Raw genomic sequence first — 20,227 nt, forward strand, 5'->3', positions numbered from 1 at the left:
GTCCCATTTATTAATTGTTGATCTCACTGTCTGTGCTACTGGTGTTATGTTCAGGAAGCTGTCTCCTGTACCAATTCGTTCAAGGATACCACCCACTTTTTCTTCTAAGAGGTTCAGTGTGGCTGTATTTATGTTGAGGTCTTTGATCCATTTGGACTTAAGTTTTGTGCATGGCGATAAACATGGATCGATCCGCATTCTTCTACATGTCAGTCTCCAGTTATGCCAGCACCATTTGTTGAAGATTCTTTCTTTATTCCATTGTATACTTTTAGCTTCTTTGTCAAAGATCAGATGTTCATATGTGTGTGGGTTAATACCCGGGTTTTCAATTCGATTCCATTGGTCTACCTGTCTATTTTTGTGCCAATACCAAGCTGTTTTCAGGACTATAGCTCTATAATAGAGCTTGAGGTCAGGGATGGTGATGCCTCCGGAAGTTGCCTTGTTGAACAGGGTTGTTTTGGCTATCCTGGGTCTTTTGTTTTTCCATACAAAATTGATTATTGTTCTTTCAAGGTCTGTGAAGAATTGTGCTGGGATTTTAATGGGGATTGCGTTGAATCTGTAGATTGCTTTTGGCAGGATTGCGATTTTTACTACATTGATCCTACCTATCCAAGAGCATGGGAGATCTTTCCATTTTCTGAGGGCTTCTTTAATTTCTTTCTTTAAAGATTCAAAGTTCTTGCGATACAGGTCTTTCACTTGTATGGTTAGCATTACCCCAAGGTATTTTATGTTGTTTGTGGCAATTGTAAAGGGTGATGTTTCTCTGATTTCTTTTTCAGCCCTTTTATCATCTGTATATAGTAGGGCTACTGATTTTCTTGAGTTGATCTTGTAGCCTGCCACTTTGCTGGAGGTGTTAATCAGCTGTAAGAGTTCCCTGGTAGAGTTCTTTGGGTCATTGATGTAAACTATCATATCATCTGCAAACAGTGAAAGTTTGACCTCTTCCTTCCCGATTTGTATCCCCTTGATCCCCCTTTGTTGTCGTATGGCAATAGCTAGAACTTCAAGTATCATGTTGAAAAGGTATGGAGAGAGTGTACAGCCTTGTTTTATTCCTGATTTTAGAGGAATTGCGTTGAATTTCTGTCCATTTAGTTTGATGTTGGCTGCTGGTTTACTATATATAGCTTCTATTATGTTTAAGTATGGCCCTGTTATCCCAGATCTCTCCAAGACCTTTATCATGAAGGGGTGTTGGATTTTGTCAAAGGCTTTTTCAGCATCTAGTGAGATGATCATGTGATTTTTGTTTTTCAGCTTGTTTATATGGTGGAATATGTTGATGGATTTTCGTATGTTGAACCATCCCTGCATCCCTGGGATGAAACCTACTTGATCGTGGTGAATTATTGTTTTGATGTGTTCTTGGATCTGATTTGCCAGTATTTTATTGAGTATTTTTGCATCAATGTTCATGAGGGATATTGGTCTGAAGTTCTCTTTCTTAGTTGTATCTTTGTGTGGCTTGGGGATTAAGGTTATTGAAGCCTCATAGAAAGAGTTTGGCAAAGACCCTTCTGCTTCTATTGTGTGGAACACTTTGAGAAGAATTGGTATAAGCTGTTCTTTGAATTTGTGGTAGAATTCTGCACTGAGGCCATCTGGACCTGGCCTTTTTTTTGGTTGGGAAACTTTTGATGACTGCTTGTATTTCCATAGGGGTTATAGGTCTATTTAAATTGCTTATCTGTTCTTGATTTAGTTTTGGCCAATGATAGCTGTCCTGGAAGTCATCCATTTCCTTTAAATTTTCGAATTTTGTGGAGTACAGGTTTTCAAAGTATGACCTAATGAATCTCTGGATTTCCTCAGAGTATGTTGTTATGTCCCCCTTTTCATTTCTGATTTGTTAATTTGTGTGTTCACTGTCTGCTCTTTGGAAGTTTGGACAAAGGTTTGTCTATCTTGTTGATTTTCTCAAAGAACCAACTCTTCGTTGCATTGATTCTTTGTATTGTTTTCCTGGTTTCTACTTTATTGATTTCAGCCCTCAATTTGATTATTTCCTGGCGTCTACTCCTCCTGGGGGAGTTTGCTTCTTTGTGTTCTAGAGCTTTTAGCTGTGATGTTAATTCTCTGGTATAACTGTTCTCCTGTTTCTTCATGTGAGCACTTAGTGCTATGAACTTCCCCTGTAGCACTGCTTTCAAAGTGTCCCATAGGTTCGGGTATGTTGTGTCTTCATTCTCATTGAATTCAAGGAAGTCTTTAATTTCTTTTTTTATTTCCTCTTTGACCCAGGGATGGTGCAGTTGAGCATTATTCAATTTCCATGAGTTTGTAGGTTTTCTGCAATTTGTGTTGTTTTTGAATTCTAATTTTAAGCATGGTGGTCTGATAAGATGCATGGAGTTATTCCAATTTTTCTTGTAGCTGCTGAGGTTTGATATGTTGCCAAGTATGCAGTCGATTTTTGAGAAGGTTCCATGTGGTGGTGAGAAGAAGGTATATTCTTTTTTATGTGGATGAAATGTTCTATAGATATCTGTTAATCCCAGTTGGGTCATTACTTCTATTAAATCCTTTGCTTCTTTGTTGAGCTTCTGTCTGGTATTCCTGTCTAGTGGTGAGAGTGGTGTGTTGAAATCTCCCACTATAAACTGTGTGGGGCTTTAGATGAGATTTAAGTTCTAATAATGTTTCTTTAACGAATGTGGATGCCTTTGTATTTGGGGTATAGATGTTCAGGATAGACACTTCATCTTGGTGGGTATCACCTGTGATGAGTATGTAATAACCTCCTTCATCTCTTTTGATTGATTTTATTTTAAAGTCCAGTTTGTTAGATATTAGGATTGCTACCCCTGCTTGTTTCTTGGGTCCATTTGATTGAAAAGTTTTTTCCCAACCTTTAACTCTCAGGTAATGTCTGTCTTTGAGGGTGAGGTGTGTTTCTTGTATGCAGCAGAAGGAAGGGTTCTGTCTTCGAATCCATTCTGCTAGTCTGTGTCTTTTTATGGGTGAGTTAAGGCCATTAATATTGAGGGATATTAATGACCATTGATTGCTCATCCTTCTTCGATTTGCAATGGTTGTTGTTGATGGAATTATGTGTGGAATTTCACCCCTTTGTTCTTTTGGCTGTTGGTAGAGAGGGATTTTTTAATGCCTATGTTTTTCTGGTTGTAGTTAGCTTCCTTGGGTTGGAGTTTTCCTTCCAAAATTTTCTGTAGGGCTGGATGAGTGGACACATATTGCTTGAATCTAGTTTTGTCATGGAATATCTTGTTTTCTCCGTCTATAGTGATTGAAAGCTTTGCCGGGTATAGTAGTCTGGGCTGGCATCCATGGTCTCTTAGTGTAAGTAGAATATCTATCCAGGACCTTCTGCCTTTCAGAGTTTCCATGGAGAAATGAGGTGTAATTCTGATAGGTCTGCCTTTATATGTTACTTGAGCTTTTTCCTTAGCTGCTTTTAATATTCTTTCTTTATTCTGTATGTTTGGGGTCTTGATTATTATGTGGCGAGGGGATTTTTTTTTGTGGTCCACTCTATTTGGTGTTCTGTAGGCTTCTTGTACCTTCATTGGTATGTCTTTCTTAAGGTTGGGAAAGTTTTCTTCTGTGATTTTGTTGAATATGCCTTCTGCCCCTTTGAGGTGGATTTCTTCTCCTTCTTCTATACCTATTATTCTTAGGTTTGGTCTTTTCATGGTGTCCCATATTTCCTGGATGTTTTGTGTTAAGGATTTGTTGGATTTAAGGTTTTCTTTGGTTGATAAATCCATTTCTCCTAGTGTATCTTCAACACTTGAGATTCTCTCTTCCATCTCTTCTATTCTGTTGGTAATGCTTGTATCAGTAGTGCCTGACTGTTTGTCCAGCTTTTCTATTTTCTGCCTTTCTTCAGATTGTGTTTTTTTTAATGTCTCTATTTCAGTTTTCAACCCTTGCAGTGTTTGCATTGCTTCTTGCAATTTTCTGTTTATCTTTTCGTCCATTTGTTGCCTTTTATGAATTTTTTGGTTTGTTCTTTCTTCCATTTCTTGCATTTTTTGGTTTGCTTTTTGTTCCATTTCTCGCATTTTGTGCTTTGTTTCTCTTCCATTTCCTGCCATTTTTGGTTTGTTTCTTCTTCCATTTTTTTCATTTTTTGCTTTGTTTTTCTACCCTTTCTCGCATTTTTTGTTTTGTTTCTTCTTCCATATCCTGCCTTTTTTGGTATGTTTCTTCTTCCAATTCTTGCATTTTTTGCTTTGTATTTTCTTCCATTTCTTGCATTTTTTGCTTCGTTTCTTCTTCCATTTCCTGCCTTTTTTGGTTTGTTTTTTCTTCCAATTCTTGCATTTTTTGGTTTGTTTTTTCTTCCATTTCTTGCATTTTTTGGTTTGTTTTTTCTTCCATTTCTTTGAGGGATTTTCCTATATCCTCTTTTAGGGCCTCTATCATTTTCATGAAAGTGCTTTTAAGGTCATTCTCTTCTGCTTCGTTCGCATTGGAATGTTGGGGTCTTGCTGGTGTGGAGTCTCTAGAATCTGGTGGTGTCATATTTGTTTTTCTGTTGCTGAGTGTGCTTTTGTATTGTCTCTTTCCCATCTCTTCTTCTAGTGGGTGCAGAAAGAGCCCCTTACTGGTCTGGGGACCAGAGTTCCCTTTTGGAGGGTGCTAGCAAGTCCAATAATCTGGTGGTTCTTTTATTCCTTGTCAAAATGCTGGTCCTGTGGGTGGAGAAGAATAACAGGAATCTGGGGCGCTTAGCCTCCTACCTGATCCCCTGGACCCTATGCTGGGTCCTGTTGCACCTGATCCGGAAAGGCTTCTCCCCTGGTCTCCCTGGCTCCTCTGGTTTCCTGGTCTCATTGGTGGGAGAGAAGACCTGGAGTCTGGGGTGCTTGGCTCCCGCTGGGATTGATAGCTCTGTGCAGTTCCCAGGCGATCTGCAGGCACTGGAACACAGGCCAGGAAGCCGGCCTGTTTACCTGATGCTGCCAGAGGAACAGCTTCTTCCCTGGACTCTCAGCCTCCTCTGGTTTCCTGGTCTCCTTGGTGGGAGGGAAGACCTGGAGTCTGGGGTCCTTGGCTCCTGCCGGGATTGGGAGCTCTGTGCAGTTCCCAGGCAATCTTCAGGCACTGGAACACAGGCCGGGAAGCTGGCCTGTTTACCTGATGCTGCCAGAAGAACCACTGCTTCCCTGGACTCCCAGCCTCCTCTGGTTTCCTGGTCTCATTGGTGGGAGAGAAGACCTGGAGTCTGGGGTGCTTGGCTGCCGCCGGGATTGGGAGCTCTGTGCAGTTCCCAGGCGATCTGCAGGCACTGGAACACAGGCCGGGAAGCCGGCCTGTTTACCTGATGCTGCCAGAGGAACAGCTGCTTCCCTGGACTCTCAGCCTCCTCTGGTTTCCTGGTCTCCTTCCTGAAAGTTCTTAAATACATCTTTGCATAATTAGTATTAACTACCATGGTATTGTCTATTAAATCGTGTCATTAGAATTTATGAAATACTCATGTAACAGGAAGGCATAAATAAAGGAATTTTCAGAGTGCATGAAGGAGCTCTGGATAAATTAAAATGTAACCAATGTTTAAAAGAACTACTGAACTTCGGAGCACAAAAACTGAGGACATTTCAGAGAAAATGGAACAATAAAAAATATACAGATGCACAGACTCACACATATGTTTAACTTGAGAACTGATGCAAGAAAGTTGATATTTTCACTAAAAAAGAGTCCTAAAAAATAGAACAAGTATTATTACAGAGGAAAGAAAATAGCCAAAGAAAAGATGCAAGAGAATTCCTCATTTTGAAAGGCATTATTCTGATGAAAAAATGTTCTTCCTGTTTTAGTTCTTAGGATTTAGAACAAGATGCCAAAACCAAGACATGCCACCATGTTTGAAGATAAGAGAGAAAAGAGAAGGGTTGTTAAGTTTTTAAGCAAAGGGAAAGAGAGATGTGTGACATTGGACTCAAACAGGGGGAAAGATGAGAAATTATTTGAAAGTACCACCAATAATGGCTTCTCAATTAGAAGTCTACATCTTTCCAAAGAACAAATCATATATGAGGAGGCACGAGACTTTTTTCTCAAATTCTCAACTGCTTGAAAAGCTGATGGACAAAATATCCCACCAGAATGAAGGAGGACACCAAAGCCAGAGAAATAAGGTCCCCAAGGAAATAACTCTCAAAGAGACTATAAGCAAAGTTGGTTTTAAGAATAATCTTGAAAAAAAGTCCCTACTGGGCAACTAAAACAAATTAGAACAGGAAATACAGGAATTTGAGAAATATGAATGGACCCATCCCAGAAGGGCTGTGGAATCAATGGAATAATTGATTTATTTTACTGTGAGGAAAAAATTGTTACAAAGATAATGTTCTGTGGAGAATGTGAAGTAATTTAAAAATAGAAAACTAAACATATGGAAAAAAAGAGGCAATTACCAACACCAGGAAAAGAAAGAAGTTATATAACTAAGAACAACTATTATAATGCTCCCTGTTCAACAGTATTCTTGCCTTTCTGGGTCTTAGTTTAGTGTTTGGCACATAGAAAATATTCAATATTGTTTTACTGTCCATGAGTTCTCATTAAATACATAGTGGTTAGGAGTTGAAATACCGCTCCATGAAAATCCATAACAAAACATCAGAATGTGTTCTTAGCTTGAAATTCTGAGTCTGTATGTGTGTGTGTGTGTGTGTGTGTGAGAGAGAGAGAGAGAGAGAGAATGTGTGAATATGACTGTGTGAATGTGTGAAAGAGTGTTGTGTAAGTATAAGTGTATGAATGCAAGTGTAAGTGTATGTGTGTGTGTGAGTGTGTGATTGTATGTGTGTGAGTATAAGTGTGTGTGTGATTGTATGTGTGTGAGTATGTGTTTGTGTGTGTGAGTATATATGTGTGTGTGTGTGTGTGTGTGTGAGAGAGAGTGTTTGTGTTTAAATTTAAAGTGAGGATCTGTAGAGACTAATGGGCTCATTATTCAATGACTGGTATTATAAAAGAAGAGAAATATTAACTCAGAGAAGTTCAGAGAAAAGAACACCACAAGGTAATGCAGTCATAGTCTTATTTATTATATTTCCCCAAGAACAATATGTGCAAAATTTCTTTCTATACCAGTAGATGTCAAACTCCCATATTTAAATTCTTATTTTAATTTAACCACGTTAAAATTATTGTTTTGTGCTCTAGAGCCAAGGGTATGTTGAAATTCATTTATTATTACCATCAAATACATTTTACCACAATTGTGAAAATTTGAGTTTTTCTCCCATTTTTCTTCTCAACTCACTTGAATATTTTCTGTACCCTATGGGAGATATGAAACAATTGACATAGATCAAAGCTTTGAATATTTTTGATGTGACAACTGGAATTCCAGGGCTCTTCAGATGAGTTTCAGGCTCTCTGGCAATGGTTGAAAAGTCTTCTAACTACCTTTGCAAAATTACTTCCTTGAAGGATAATTCACATACTACAAAGCCTACCCTTTCTGTAAATTTACACCCACTTGCAGCCAGCACCACAATTTACTTTTTTAATGGGTTGAATTTCACACCTTACTACTAAAATGCATTTTCAAATTCAGGTCTTCAGATATGAACACCTAGAGCTCAGGTAGCTAGAAGAGGCAAGGGAGGTCTTCTCTGAGAGGATCCTCAGCCTGGCAGACACCTTGGTGGTACCAAAGACAAGCTTTAGAATTTCAACACCCACAACATTAAGAGACTAAAGGACAGTATCGAATCAGGTGACTGGTTTTAAAGGCCTCCGAATAACAAGTGCAAATGAAATCAGGAGCCCATATTAAACAAAATCTAAAATGCTTGCATTATTTCTCATTTGTTTTCTTCTTGTATTCCTGGACTGAACCTAGAAGTCAAGATTTTATTTTCCTTATCTCCTTAAAAGCACTAGGTGAAAGGGAAATAAAGAAAGCCAAGATATATTTTCTAAAACCAGCCAATGTCATGACCTCACCCAAGCCTTATCACTGGAGCCTCCAACAGCCAGCTTGTCCACATGGAGCCCCTGACACAACTACTATCCAGACACAAAACGTAGGCAGTGTGCTCTCCAGTTTCCTCTAGGTTAGAACTCTATTCTCTGGGGCTGCTATTATGGTCTGCTTCAGCCTTATAAGTTCTGTATATAATGGTAGCTATTTGTCCCAGTCTGCCTCCATCTTTTGTTTCTCTGCCTTCTTCTTCTTGACTTTCAGTCCTTCTGTGTTACCTTTTACCCACTTCCTTGCTCCCATTCTGAAGTGCCTGTTGATGCAAAGTCAAGTTTAAGTTCACTAATAAGATCGATCCTGATGGTGAAACCCTTCCCGTCTTGGTTTTAGTCTTTGTACCTGTCTGTATGCCTAAGGAACTCGGTGGGTAGCACATGTTATAAAGATAATGATTATAATTTATTACCTGTGTATAGTTAACCTCTCCAAGTTCTTTCTGGGACCAGAAAACAGGGTCACAGAACATATTAGCCCCACACTGGTCTCAGGAAGAAGATGAAGACCCACAGAGATGGGACTCTGTGTTTTCTCTTCGGATCTCTGGAGAAGAACTCTAGAATACCATAGACTACTGTAGAATACCTATGACATGACTCACTTTTCATGATCTTTTGACTGTTGAATTTAATGTCTGTCCCTTGCCTTATATTCAGCTTTAAAAATATGTATAATCAAGGAGAATGATGGTATAAAGGGAAAAAATAATAGCATGAGAGAGAACATGAGACAGGGAAGAGGATGAGAAGCAAAACAGGGATGGTAAATCAAGAGTTAACAGAGAAGAGAACGTGGGCATTTGTTTGATATTCACTGAAATCATGTATTAATCGCTAATAGTAACACCATGCTTTTGGGAAGGAAATCATGTGATGACCCATACTTCTGCTGTTCACCATACATTGCTCCAAGTTCAAGCCTATCTGTTCTTTCCAGTCTCAATCAGGCGAATGTTCTCTACCAAGGGGTACTTCATAAGCTAAAGTAGATCCAGACAGCAAAGATTTGATTCCTTAGTAGCTGAAAGAAATTATGCTGAAGAAGTAAGACTGGTGTGTTCATTGTTACAGAGCTTAAAAAAAGAGATATTGAATTATTTAATTTAGAAGCAACAACCAGCAAATCCATGCCATGCCATCCGCAATCAATGTGCACCCTTACAGTTACACAGATGGCTGCCTCTGGGAAAGTTCCAGGCTAGTGGTTTGCAAACTTAGCCACATACTCTAATCACCTGAAATCTTTAAAAGGATTCTCAGTGACTAGACTTTACCTCACACCACCTAAATGGACAGATTATTGTTTTTAAAAGTTCCCAGAAGACTTCAGTGTGAAGCCAAGTTTACCAAACTATGATATTGGATAACCCTGTAAATCGCATGCCAAGTAGCAAAAGAAATGGCTGCACCTGTTGGGTAACTGAGGTAATGACTCGGGGACTGTGATAGGACTATGAAAAGTCCATCTGTTTGAGAGGACAGTTAATCAAGGGACAGGCTTCAAAGCTGTCTTCCACGTTCTCTGACATATGGGTTGCCCCAAGTGTTTGATGGTCTTGGTTTGTTGGTGGCTGTTTATGGCCATCTGCTACCAGTGACATGCTACTAGGCAGCTTCCTTTTATATTTGTATCTTTACTAAATGAACTCATTTCTCAAACACTTAAAAATACAGCTTTTATGATTTGAGTTGGTTCTCTCAGATTCATATGTTAAAGATCTTATGCCCCAGTACCTCAGAATGTAATGTTATTTATAGGTGATACTTAAGATGAGGTCATCTTGGAATAGGGTGAGTCCTCAACCAAGTATGATTAGTCCCATCTTTGAAGGAAAAATCTGGACAGATGGCAATGCACACAAAAAGAAGGCATCTGAAGATGTGTGCAGGCATTTAGAGTAACGCTCCTAGCAGTTATTACATGTCCCAAACATGTCCAGCATACCACCCGAAGCCAGGCAAGAAACAAGGAATGGATTGTTTCTCCAGATCTTCCCTCAGAAGAAACCAGCCCTGCCAATGATCCTTGGATGTTGAACCTCCAACATCCATACCTGTGAGACAACAAATATGCAATTGAGAGCTGTCATTTTGTGAGCCTATGTTACAGCTCATTATAGGAAGCTCCTACAGCACCCCATCCCAGTAAAACTCATGCTGCACACTGGTTAGAGCAAAGGAAGTCTGAGATGTGGGGAAACAGCACCCTGAACCACTCAGAACCTCAGTTCCAATTGCTCAAATAGTTGTTCCTGGCCACTCTTGCTCCCTGTATGCAGCGTCAGAGCCATTGAAATGACCCAAGAAAGACTTTTCCTGTCTGTATACAACTTATAAGTTTTTTATGGGGCCTTAACTCATCTGCACTGCCATTTTGAAATCATAAATAATTTTAAAAGATGTCTTAACATTATTTCTAACAAAGTATTTTTTTTCCTTTTGCACTGGGTTCCACAAATTGTGTCACTAGATGTATAGCTTGGTCTCCTTATGGGATTTATAACAGTGGGAGAAGGGTCTATCTTTGACTCTTTTGCTTGCTTTTTAGATCTTATTCCTCATACTGGGTTGCCTTGCTCAGTCTTAATACAAGGGGAAGTGCTTAGTCTTAGTGCAACATGATATACCTTGTTTTGTTGATATCCAAGGGAGGCCTGCCCTTTCCTGAATAGAAATGGAGGAGAAGAACATGAGGTTAGAGTTAGGGTTAGGGTTAGGGTTAGGGTTAGGGTTAGGGTTAGGGTTAGTGTTAGGGTTAGGGTTAGGATTAGGGTTAGGGTTAGAGCAAAGGGGAGGTAGGTAACTGGGAGGAGAAGAGGGAGGAGAAACTGTGGTTGGAGTGTAAAATAAATAAATTAATTTTAAAAATTGTGTCACTAGACCTGCTTACCAACTTATCCTCTTTGTTAGATTCAGGTTACTTTCTTGAAGGATTTTTCATACATTCATTCTACAAGTTCTGTTCCTTTAGAGAACACTGTCTAGTACAATAAAGAAATGATGTAGAAGGACACCTGTCACATGCAGTTCAGCTCTGAGCCTGTGGTGACCAACTGTGACTAAGAGTCATAGGGTTGCACACAGCTTAGGACTTCTCAAGGTGGCTGAATGCTATGCTGTTTTATTCATATGATGATGCTATTTACAAAGCCTTCTGAAACTGACATAGGTTTAGATGTTCCTTAGAATAATGGGACAAGTTGAGGAATTGTCCCCATATCTTCACATCCTCCATGAATTATATACCCATGCCCTTTCTGTGAGCAGCTAAACTGTGTCCCACTGGGCCAAAGTGATCTTCTGTGAACTATCTGTGTTGACTTAGTTATGTGACTTGCCATGACCAATATAACTTACACAGAACTATTAATGTGTCACTCCCCAGCTGAAACCTTGAGGAACATTGATAGTTAGGGTTATCGACTTAACAATCTATAATCACCCACAAGACAGGTTTTGGGCCTGCTTTTGGAAGGTTATCTTGATTGTGTTAATTGATATGCGCACTGTGAGTAATGTCATTCTCTGCATGGACCCTGGACTATTTAAGTAGACAGGGGCAGGGCAACCAGCATTTACTGCTTCCTGATTGTGGATTCTGTGTGATCAGATGCTTAAACTCCTGCCTCAAGGCCTCCATATCATGAAGTACCTTGAACTGTGATCCTGTCCTGCCTAGTTTTATTCAATGCAACAAAGCTAGAGTCATCTGAAAGGAGGGAACCTCAGTTGAGAAAATGTCTCCAGCAGATTCACTTGTAGAACATCTTCTAAATCAGTGATTGATGGAGGAGGGCCCAGCCCATCGAGGATGGTGCCATATTTGGACTGCTGGTCATGGATTCTACAAGAAAGCAGGCTGATCTAACCATGGGGAGCAAGACAGTAAGCAACACCCCTCCACAGCCTCTGCATCAGCTCCTACCTCAAGGCTCCTACCCTGTGTGAGTTCCTGTCTTGACGTCCTTCAGTGAGGAAATGTAAATCAACTAAATCCTTTCTTCTCCAAGTTACTTCCAGTCATGGTGTTTTGTCCACAATAGAAACCTTAACTAAGAGAGGCCACAATGACTCCATTGTCCTAAGATACTTTTATCAGTGTGTTTTATCACCGCAACAGGAAGAGGAACTAAGATAGCATTATTCTTGCCTTACTACATGTCTGCCCTTCTTCATGAGATAGTCCCCATGTAGAAGCTGGCCCAAAGACAACCATAAGATACATGAGATAGTCCCAGTGTCTAGTCTGGATTCAAAATGAATCCCAAGTCTAGAAAGTCTTTGCCTCTCCATAAACACATAACACTTCAGAGTCCAACACATTTGCCCATTTTCATTCTGAGCATATTTCTTCTGGCTGGATCTAGAAGCCACACTGCTCTTTCACCAGTTTCACTTCTGGGGTGACATTTAAATGGTTTATATTTTCTTAAGTTACAGAAAAATATATCATGGATTCACAGGCCCACCTGCTGCCATGCAGCTCAGGCAGGTGAAAGGCATCCACTGGTCAGCCTGAATCCTCACAGTCTGGGCTGACTGAAGGCATTCACAGGCCCACCGGGTGGCACAAGGCACTATTATGATGAGCAGACATGTTGTGGAGAAATGGGAGAGAAAAGAGAAACAGAACGACTCACGTGCTGTGGACAGAGGTGGGACTCAAGAAATGAAGGTGGTGCAGGATTGGCTGATGCTACCTGAGGCCAGGGTGACATCTGGACCCTGGACCGATGCCAGGGTCTCTGTTGACATTCATGACCCATATTGCCACCGAAGGCCACAAGGATGCCTGGGGATCTGAGCTGCCACCATTGGTCATTTTGGTGTCCAAGGACCATTCTAATCTAAATGGCCTGTACTGTCACTGGGAAAGGATTACATCCAGGCCTGAGCTGCTGCCCAAGGCCATATCTAGGTCTGTGGTCCTGCTGTGACTGGGGTCTATGATGATGTTCCTGGCCCATGTTACCATAGCGGTTCATAGGAACTATGCATATTGAAATTAGAGGACCATGCTGAGCCAACCCGGCCCTTCACTGGGCCTGGGATAGCTGGACACTGCATCAGGAGAGCTGGCCCCACCCCTCATGGAACAGCTGGCCACCACACTCAAGAGAGATGGACCCACCCCTCACCATGGGCATGGGAGAGCTGGCACAGATGGCATGGGTCCTGGAGAGCTGACCTTACACCTCACCTGGGGGGGGGCAGTACCAACAGCACAGACTGACAGCCCAGGTACTACCCAGACCCACAGCTTTGGCCCACACTAACTTCTACCCCATCTGTGACCTGATGGAGGGTAAAGGAACAGGTCCTGCAGAATAATAGCTATAGGATCTCCGTGACTGGGGCAATGGCAGGATATCTGAAAGGAGTTTCAGTGAGGTCCAGTGATTATGGTGTGCTAGAGGCCTTGAACAGGACTAATGACTCACTGCAATGAACATTTGCAGGTGGGACTGATTGGACGAAAGGGATAATGTATCACACACCACAGCTCCTGATGCCACTAGGATGAAGAGATATTGGAGAGGAAGGTGGGTTTTTTGTTTACTTTGTTTTGTTTTTAATTAATTTTGTTAGGAGGGATGCTGCAGTGGTGAGGCAGATATGGAAGGATGAGGAGGTAAGTAGGACTGGGGTGCATGAAGTGAACCATACACACACACATACACATACACACACACACCACATATGCACACGTACACACACAACATACACAAATACACCACACACACACACACATACACATTCCACATACACATACATACACCACATACACACACACATACACACATATAAATACACACACACCACATACACACACATACACATACACACATAACACACACACCACATACACACACATACACACACAAATACACCAAACACATACCACATACACACACATACACACCACACACACCGCGCATACACACACCACACTATACTTACACATACCACACTACACATACACACACCACACACACACACACTACACTTACACACACCACGCTACACATGCACACACATCACACATACACACACCCCAACACACATATGCACACACCACAAACACACACCCCAACACACATACACACACGCACACACACCAACACACATATGCACACACACATACACACATTTTGATTTTGATTTTGAATGAGTAGCACCAAAGGAAGAAAGTCTTTGCTATGCAAAATTATCAGAGGAAGAACTGACTGGCAGGTGTTACTTCCTTTGGTGGGCTTGCATGGTTTTCCCTGGTCTGGCTCCTCATTTTCCCACCGTTACCATCTTGCCTCTCCCTCCATCACTCAAATCTTTCAGTCTGAAAAGGTTTCATATCTGATGTCTTATTTCTAAGGCATTCTCACATTCTCTCCTTCCATTTCCCCTATCCAAGCAGCTCCTCACTTAGTGCTAATTCCACCAGGTCTCCTTTAAAGATTCCAGGAAACACCATCCTTCTGAGGGTGTTAATCACTAGTGTGTTTGAGAAATATATGGAGATGCTTATTTGTATTTCATTTATAACATTGTAGAATGATCAGAACATATGAGACAGTAACCCTTTGCCTTCCACACTGACTTCCCTGCCTCCACAGAAAGTAAACCCAAGGAGTCTGTAAAGCTCTTCATTTGTTGTTGTCATCATAACGAAAGGCAAAAACTGTGTTTTCTGCATCTTCTGAGGTCATAAGCCATTACGCTGTCATGAAAGCAGATGATTGCTTCAAGGCCCACATGTGGGAAATCCCTCCAAGTGAGGATGGACAAGGCTCCATGAGCCTCCTGATGACCACTTTAACGGGGCAGGGCCTCAGCCTCTGACTCCCAACCACCTACATTTATTCTTAGGTTTCATGAAAACAGCAACTCTGGTAGTTTCAGAAACCACTCAGGCTTGGAAAGTGGGGTACTTGACAGAAAACATGACATATCATGAAGGTCAGAGGTGACTGTTTTTATATTCTGTTGCTCTGTGACAAACTGCCATAATCTAATGGCTTAAAATGAAACAAGTGTGTTATCCTATGGTTACTATGGTCAGGAGTCTAGACTAAGCTTATTTTCAGCTCAAAGTCTTGCAAATCTAGAATTGAGTCCCTTGGAAATGTCCCTAACTAGGAGGGTGACTCCTAATAGTATCTGAGAATTACTAGTCACCCAGATGTGCCAAGGGCTAAGAATGGGCCTTATCTCAATGTACAGAAAATGTATTTCTTACTCATTGTGTCCACATATGGAGGGTGTAATTCAAAACTAGCTACATTTTAATTTTTTCATTCCTAGTACACTATACTATGAAGTCTTGGAAGCGGGGGTATTTCTTTCTTCCACACTCCGTTTATTTTCAGATCTTTCCCTAGAGCATCTAGAGAGGGATTCAATAAATATTTGCCAAATGAGTGAATGAGTTTTGTATATTCAACACATGCTTGCTAAACTAAATGGAACCAGTTATAATAAACATTATGTAATATATGAAGAGTGAGTATCTCTGTGACTGTTGAGTAAAGACAAACTCAATAGTAACAAACCAATAGTAACAGCACAGTTAGAACTTTTTCAGTCTATCCAGAGGAAACACTCCTTTCTCTTTGAAATATGGCCCTGAAATTTAAACTCTGATACATTCTAAGTCATGTGACTCACCCCTTTCATCTTCTAGGATCAAGAGGGTTGGGGAACCAAAGACAAATCAGAACCCTGCGTTAAATGGTGAAATCCCAGATGCTGACATTTCACACATTGCAGTACACAAATTTTCTGAAGGATGGGTCTTGCTATGTAACCCAGGTTGGCCTGAAATGTTTATTTGTTGCTTTTCTTATTGCTGTGACCAAATGCCTGGAAGAAACAACTGATGGACGAAAAGGGTTACTTTCGCTCACAGTTTGAGAGAGCACAGTCCATCATGATGGGGAAGGCATGGCAGAGTTCACAGTAGTAGAAAGTGGGCCTGAGACTTCTCCGGGAGTTGTTATGACTCTGAAGACCAGAAGATAATGTTATAGACCTTAAATGAGGCCCTCTGTAGCTGTTTATTCTGGCCTTTGAGCCCTGTATGTGTCTACTCGACACCATGCCCCAAAGGTTCCAAAACTCCTTACAGTGTCACCAGCCAGAGACCAGTTTAAACACATGAGTTTGTAGGAGCATTTTATGTTCAAACCATTACAGTATCCCAGACTTGCCTGGGGCTTGCTATATAGCACAGGATGGTCATGAATTATTGATCCACTTTCTTTGGGCTCCCAAATGCTCCCAAATGAAGTATATACCACCATACCCAACTCTAAGGTTTTATTTTTTAAGATTCAATTTTGTGTGTGTGTGTGTGTGTGTGTGTGTGTGTGTGTGTGTGTGTGTGTGTGTATGTGTGGGTGCCCACAGAGGTCAGATGAGTGCATGAAGTACCCTGGAGCTGGTGACACCGGCAGTTGTGAGCCACCTGACCTGGGTGCTGAGAACTAAACTCTATCCCTCTGCAAGAGTGCTCCTGACCACTGAATCATCTCTCCTGCTTCTCAAAGTAGACTTTTTAAATATTAAATTGTTCATAAAATTCTTTAGTTTTCAGGGATTAAGATTTCTATGCCTGAAAATGATGAATTAGTTCCACAACCCCACTCACCAAGAGACCAGAGTGACATATTTCCAATCAATACTTTTACTAACATGCTTTAAATTTGCAGGCATCTTTGCCCTAAAACTGGCACTCTATATTTAGTCAACATCGTGAGAGACATCTGCCCAATGAGGCAATAGCACTCCTCATAACTGATACGTCATCTGTTTATTTTGGTAGCTGAGCACCTTCTGGAACAACAAACAGACACCTTTGGAAACAGAGATGGAATTTTGGGTATCTTAACTGATATGGGTTGTCTAAAATTAAAGGCATTGCTAATTAACTGGAACACAGAATTAGAACCTACAGTTTGGGAAATATGTGAGAAAAAGAGTGTTTGTCAGAACTTCAGCACAGGGGAACTAGGCTGACTGCTTCAAGGACACTAAATTGATTTTAAGAATTATATAATGTTGTTAAATCTCATTAAACAACAGCCTGCTAGGCTGTGCCTGAATTAGACAGTTGTTTGCTCAAAAAGCTGGCATTTAATTCTCCTTCACTGTTAAAATTATGAATAAAACTAGTTATTTAAAAAAAATCTACCTGTGGGAAGAGATACTGAAATTGACCAAGGCTTCGTTTATTGTTAACTAGCCAATTACACTTCTTAAGTAAGCACACCTGAGAAGCCAGTGTATTCTCCCTGCCTGAGTCTGACCTATCCTGCCACTTGGATTTCCCTTCTCTGTGGCCACCCTAAGCACACTGAGTCAGGAATACCTACACATGACCACATGAGCTATTTTTTTAGTTCTCAGTTGCACTTGTATTTAGTATCCTTGAATAGACCCAGAATGGGCTGCTGGACACTTTGAAAACTACTTGCAGAGTTGTACTATATGTAATGGGTCCAGTAACCAGTGTTCTTCCAGGAAAGCCATTTACACAAGGGAAAAGAGTAAGATGTATCTTCAGACATGCTTTTCATCTGAGATCCTCTGTTAGCACAGAGGATAACTCCAATGAAGGCTCTCTGGATGGATAGAAGGACAGTACTCCTGCCTCCTTTACTGAGATGATAAACACCATGAATGTTACTAAAGAGTGGAATCACAGGTAAGAATGGTACTTAGAAAGCAAACTGTGACCATTGAGGCCACTGTGTAGTCACAGAGTATGTAGCCTCTCTTCCTCAGCAACCTGGTGATGTCAGATGGGATGATGGTGTGGACTGGCTAATCTCTGTGTATTAGAAGCCCACCATAATTATGACTTACACGTGAAGATGAAGCCAAGCCAAATGGTGCAGACTAAGATGGCTGCTCTGATCCAAGAGGTTGTTTGGGGAACAGGAGTCCTTCTGGGTTGCACTGCCATGCCTAAGCTATTGTTCATGTTGACACTGGCAAAAATGGCTTGATGATACATGCCAATTCCAAACATCAGGATGGGAAAAAAGGGGGGGTCAAGAGTATAGGGACAGAACATTGCTGCTCACACTCACTGATGTGAAACTTAGAAATATGGCATCCTATAAATTCAGAGAGATGAGATCAGGTAGACTTTACTCTGGTGGGGGATGGGGGAGTAGAGGGGTGGGAGGTGGCACAAGCCCGGTAGCCACCACCAGGAAGAAGGAGACATCTCCTATGGGGACACAGCTGCCAGTGTCACAGCATCCAAGCTTCTTAGCATATGATTGTCAGTAAGCTGTCACTGTTGTTCTATGACAGGTCCATCAAATGCTGAAGACATTTTGAAAGGTAGAAGCCAGTATATTCTCCCTGCCTGAGTCTGATCTAGTCTGCCACTTGGATTTCCTTTCTCCATAGCCACCCTGAACAAACCAAGGACTGCTTTTCTGGTATGAGTCAGGAATACCTAAACATGCACCACATGAGCTATTTTCGGAGTTCTCAGTTGCAATATGCCTTCTAACAGAGGAGCAATGTCCACCCCAGAAAACCATGACAGACAGTTGTAGATACTGAAATAGAACTCCTTTCCTTCCTTTCTCCCTCTCTCACACATATATGTTTTAATTTAATTATAATAAAAATAAAACTATGCTTTTGGAACATAGTCATTGGGACATGTATTTGCAGTGATTTTGGCTTTTCAACACATTATTTACAAAGAGGAGCCTTATCCTGGGTTAAGAAAACCAAAGGAAAATTGCCAATCTGAAATGACAAATATGTCAACCAATTTCTTTACATGTTCTGTGTTTTAACACTGAACTTGCATACTCCAACATACCTCTAAGTTCAAGAAAATCCAAGATGGTTGGCCATCTGAACATCGGAAACAGCTTTGTAGATCCAGACATCTCTCCCATGGGCTGGGTTCAGGTAACTTCCTCAGTACTGCATTCAGCCAGTCTGGTGTAGTCTCACAGCCACTGTTATCACCAGAAGAAAGAACATGGCAATTGGCCAACCTGACTTACCCAATCACCTCTCAGTGCAGACTGTGGGTTTGGCGCCACCTGAGTTTTAAGGGGATCACAAGGATTAGGTGTCAGCAAAAGGGAGCAGGGTTTCAGTGTGCAAAGCAACAGTTGTCCTTGACAAGAGGAGATATCCTCTCTCTCCTCACCCTCTCTTCCTTCCCCTCCCTGCCTTCTTTCTCCTTCTCTCTTACATGATAACCATTGTGCCATACTGGAAGGTCATTTGCCCAAGGCAACATTGGGCAGCTCTTAAATTCAAGAAAGAGAGAAACTTAAACTCTAATAGTTGTGATGTGCTTGAGAACACAGATAGATAGACAAGCAGAGAGACAACTAAATAGATGGATGAATTAATGTTATCATAGGGAAATTTGCAAAATATTCTGTGAAATCAATACACCAGGAACTAACTTCTGAAACAGGTCAGGACTTAGGGATGTTCACAAAGGAGACCTTTAATGAGTCTGAACCATGGAGGGTTTGTGATGTTTTTCAGCATGAAGAGTTATATTTAGTAAGCAAATGAGAGAGTTAGGTCGACAAAAACATGTACAGCTTCAAATAATTCCAGCATTTTTTCTTCACTTAGTTAACAGGAGGATATCAAACCCATGCTATCTGTGTTGTGATCCCATATTCCAAAACCCCATTACAAAAGCAGCAGGAGCTATTAAGCCACAACTTTCCAACCCCAGAAATTACTACCTTGACCTAATGTTTACAATTTGTTATTGGTGTGCAGCCCAGCGGATGAGTAAGTCTCTGCATACAGAGAAAAGTGGATTTGAAAACAGGATGGAGTAGGAGTTCACAAATGCCTACACAGCATTCCTGGAAGCAAGGGCTTTGAGTCCCCAGGGACATTATTAACCTCATTTTAGACTCAAGAATACAGAGCTCAGAGAGGTAAAGTGACTAGCTATGTCACATGTCTTTGGGGTGGGGGTTGCAAAATTAAGAGTCACAGGCTCAAAGTATATATTTCCTTACTGCAAAGTTCTTTCCATTGTTCTCTCTGATTTATTTTGAGAAGAAAACCCAATGAAACCCACAGAAGTGTCTAAGCTGGAAAGACAGGATGGCAGGAAGAGGGTGCTGTTATAGTTCTCATCAGCAGCTAGTGGCAACATACAGTAGGATCTCTGCTGTGCAAAATCATTTAGCATCGTCTGAACCAAACACATGCATTCACTGTGCACTATGCCATT

The 20,227-nt window shown here is 41.1% G+C and overlaps 1 long non-coding RNA gene across 1 annotated transcript; it reads left to right on the forward strand.

Moving 5' to 3' along the window:
- The first annotated feature begins 13,430 nt into the window (after positions 1 to 13,430).
- On the forward strand, positions 13,431 to 18,640 carry LOC121133780. Its single transcript, XR_005870755.1, has 3 exons — positions 13,431 to 13,523; positions 17,578 to 17,683; positions 18,301 to 18,640. It is a non-coding gene; the product is annotated as an uncharacterized LOC121133780 (long non-coding RNA).
- Positions 18,641 to 20,227: the final 1,587 nt, after the last annotated feature.

Source organism: Mesocricetus auratus, unplaced genomic scaffold, assembly GCF_017639785.1.
Source record: "Mesocricetus auratus isolate SY011 unplaced genomic scaffold, BCM_Maur_2.0 Super-Scaffold_100024, whole genome shotgun sequence".
NCBI lineage: Eukaryota > Metazoa > Chordata > Mammalia > Rodentia > Cricetidae > Mesocricetus > Mesocricetus auratus.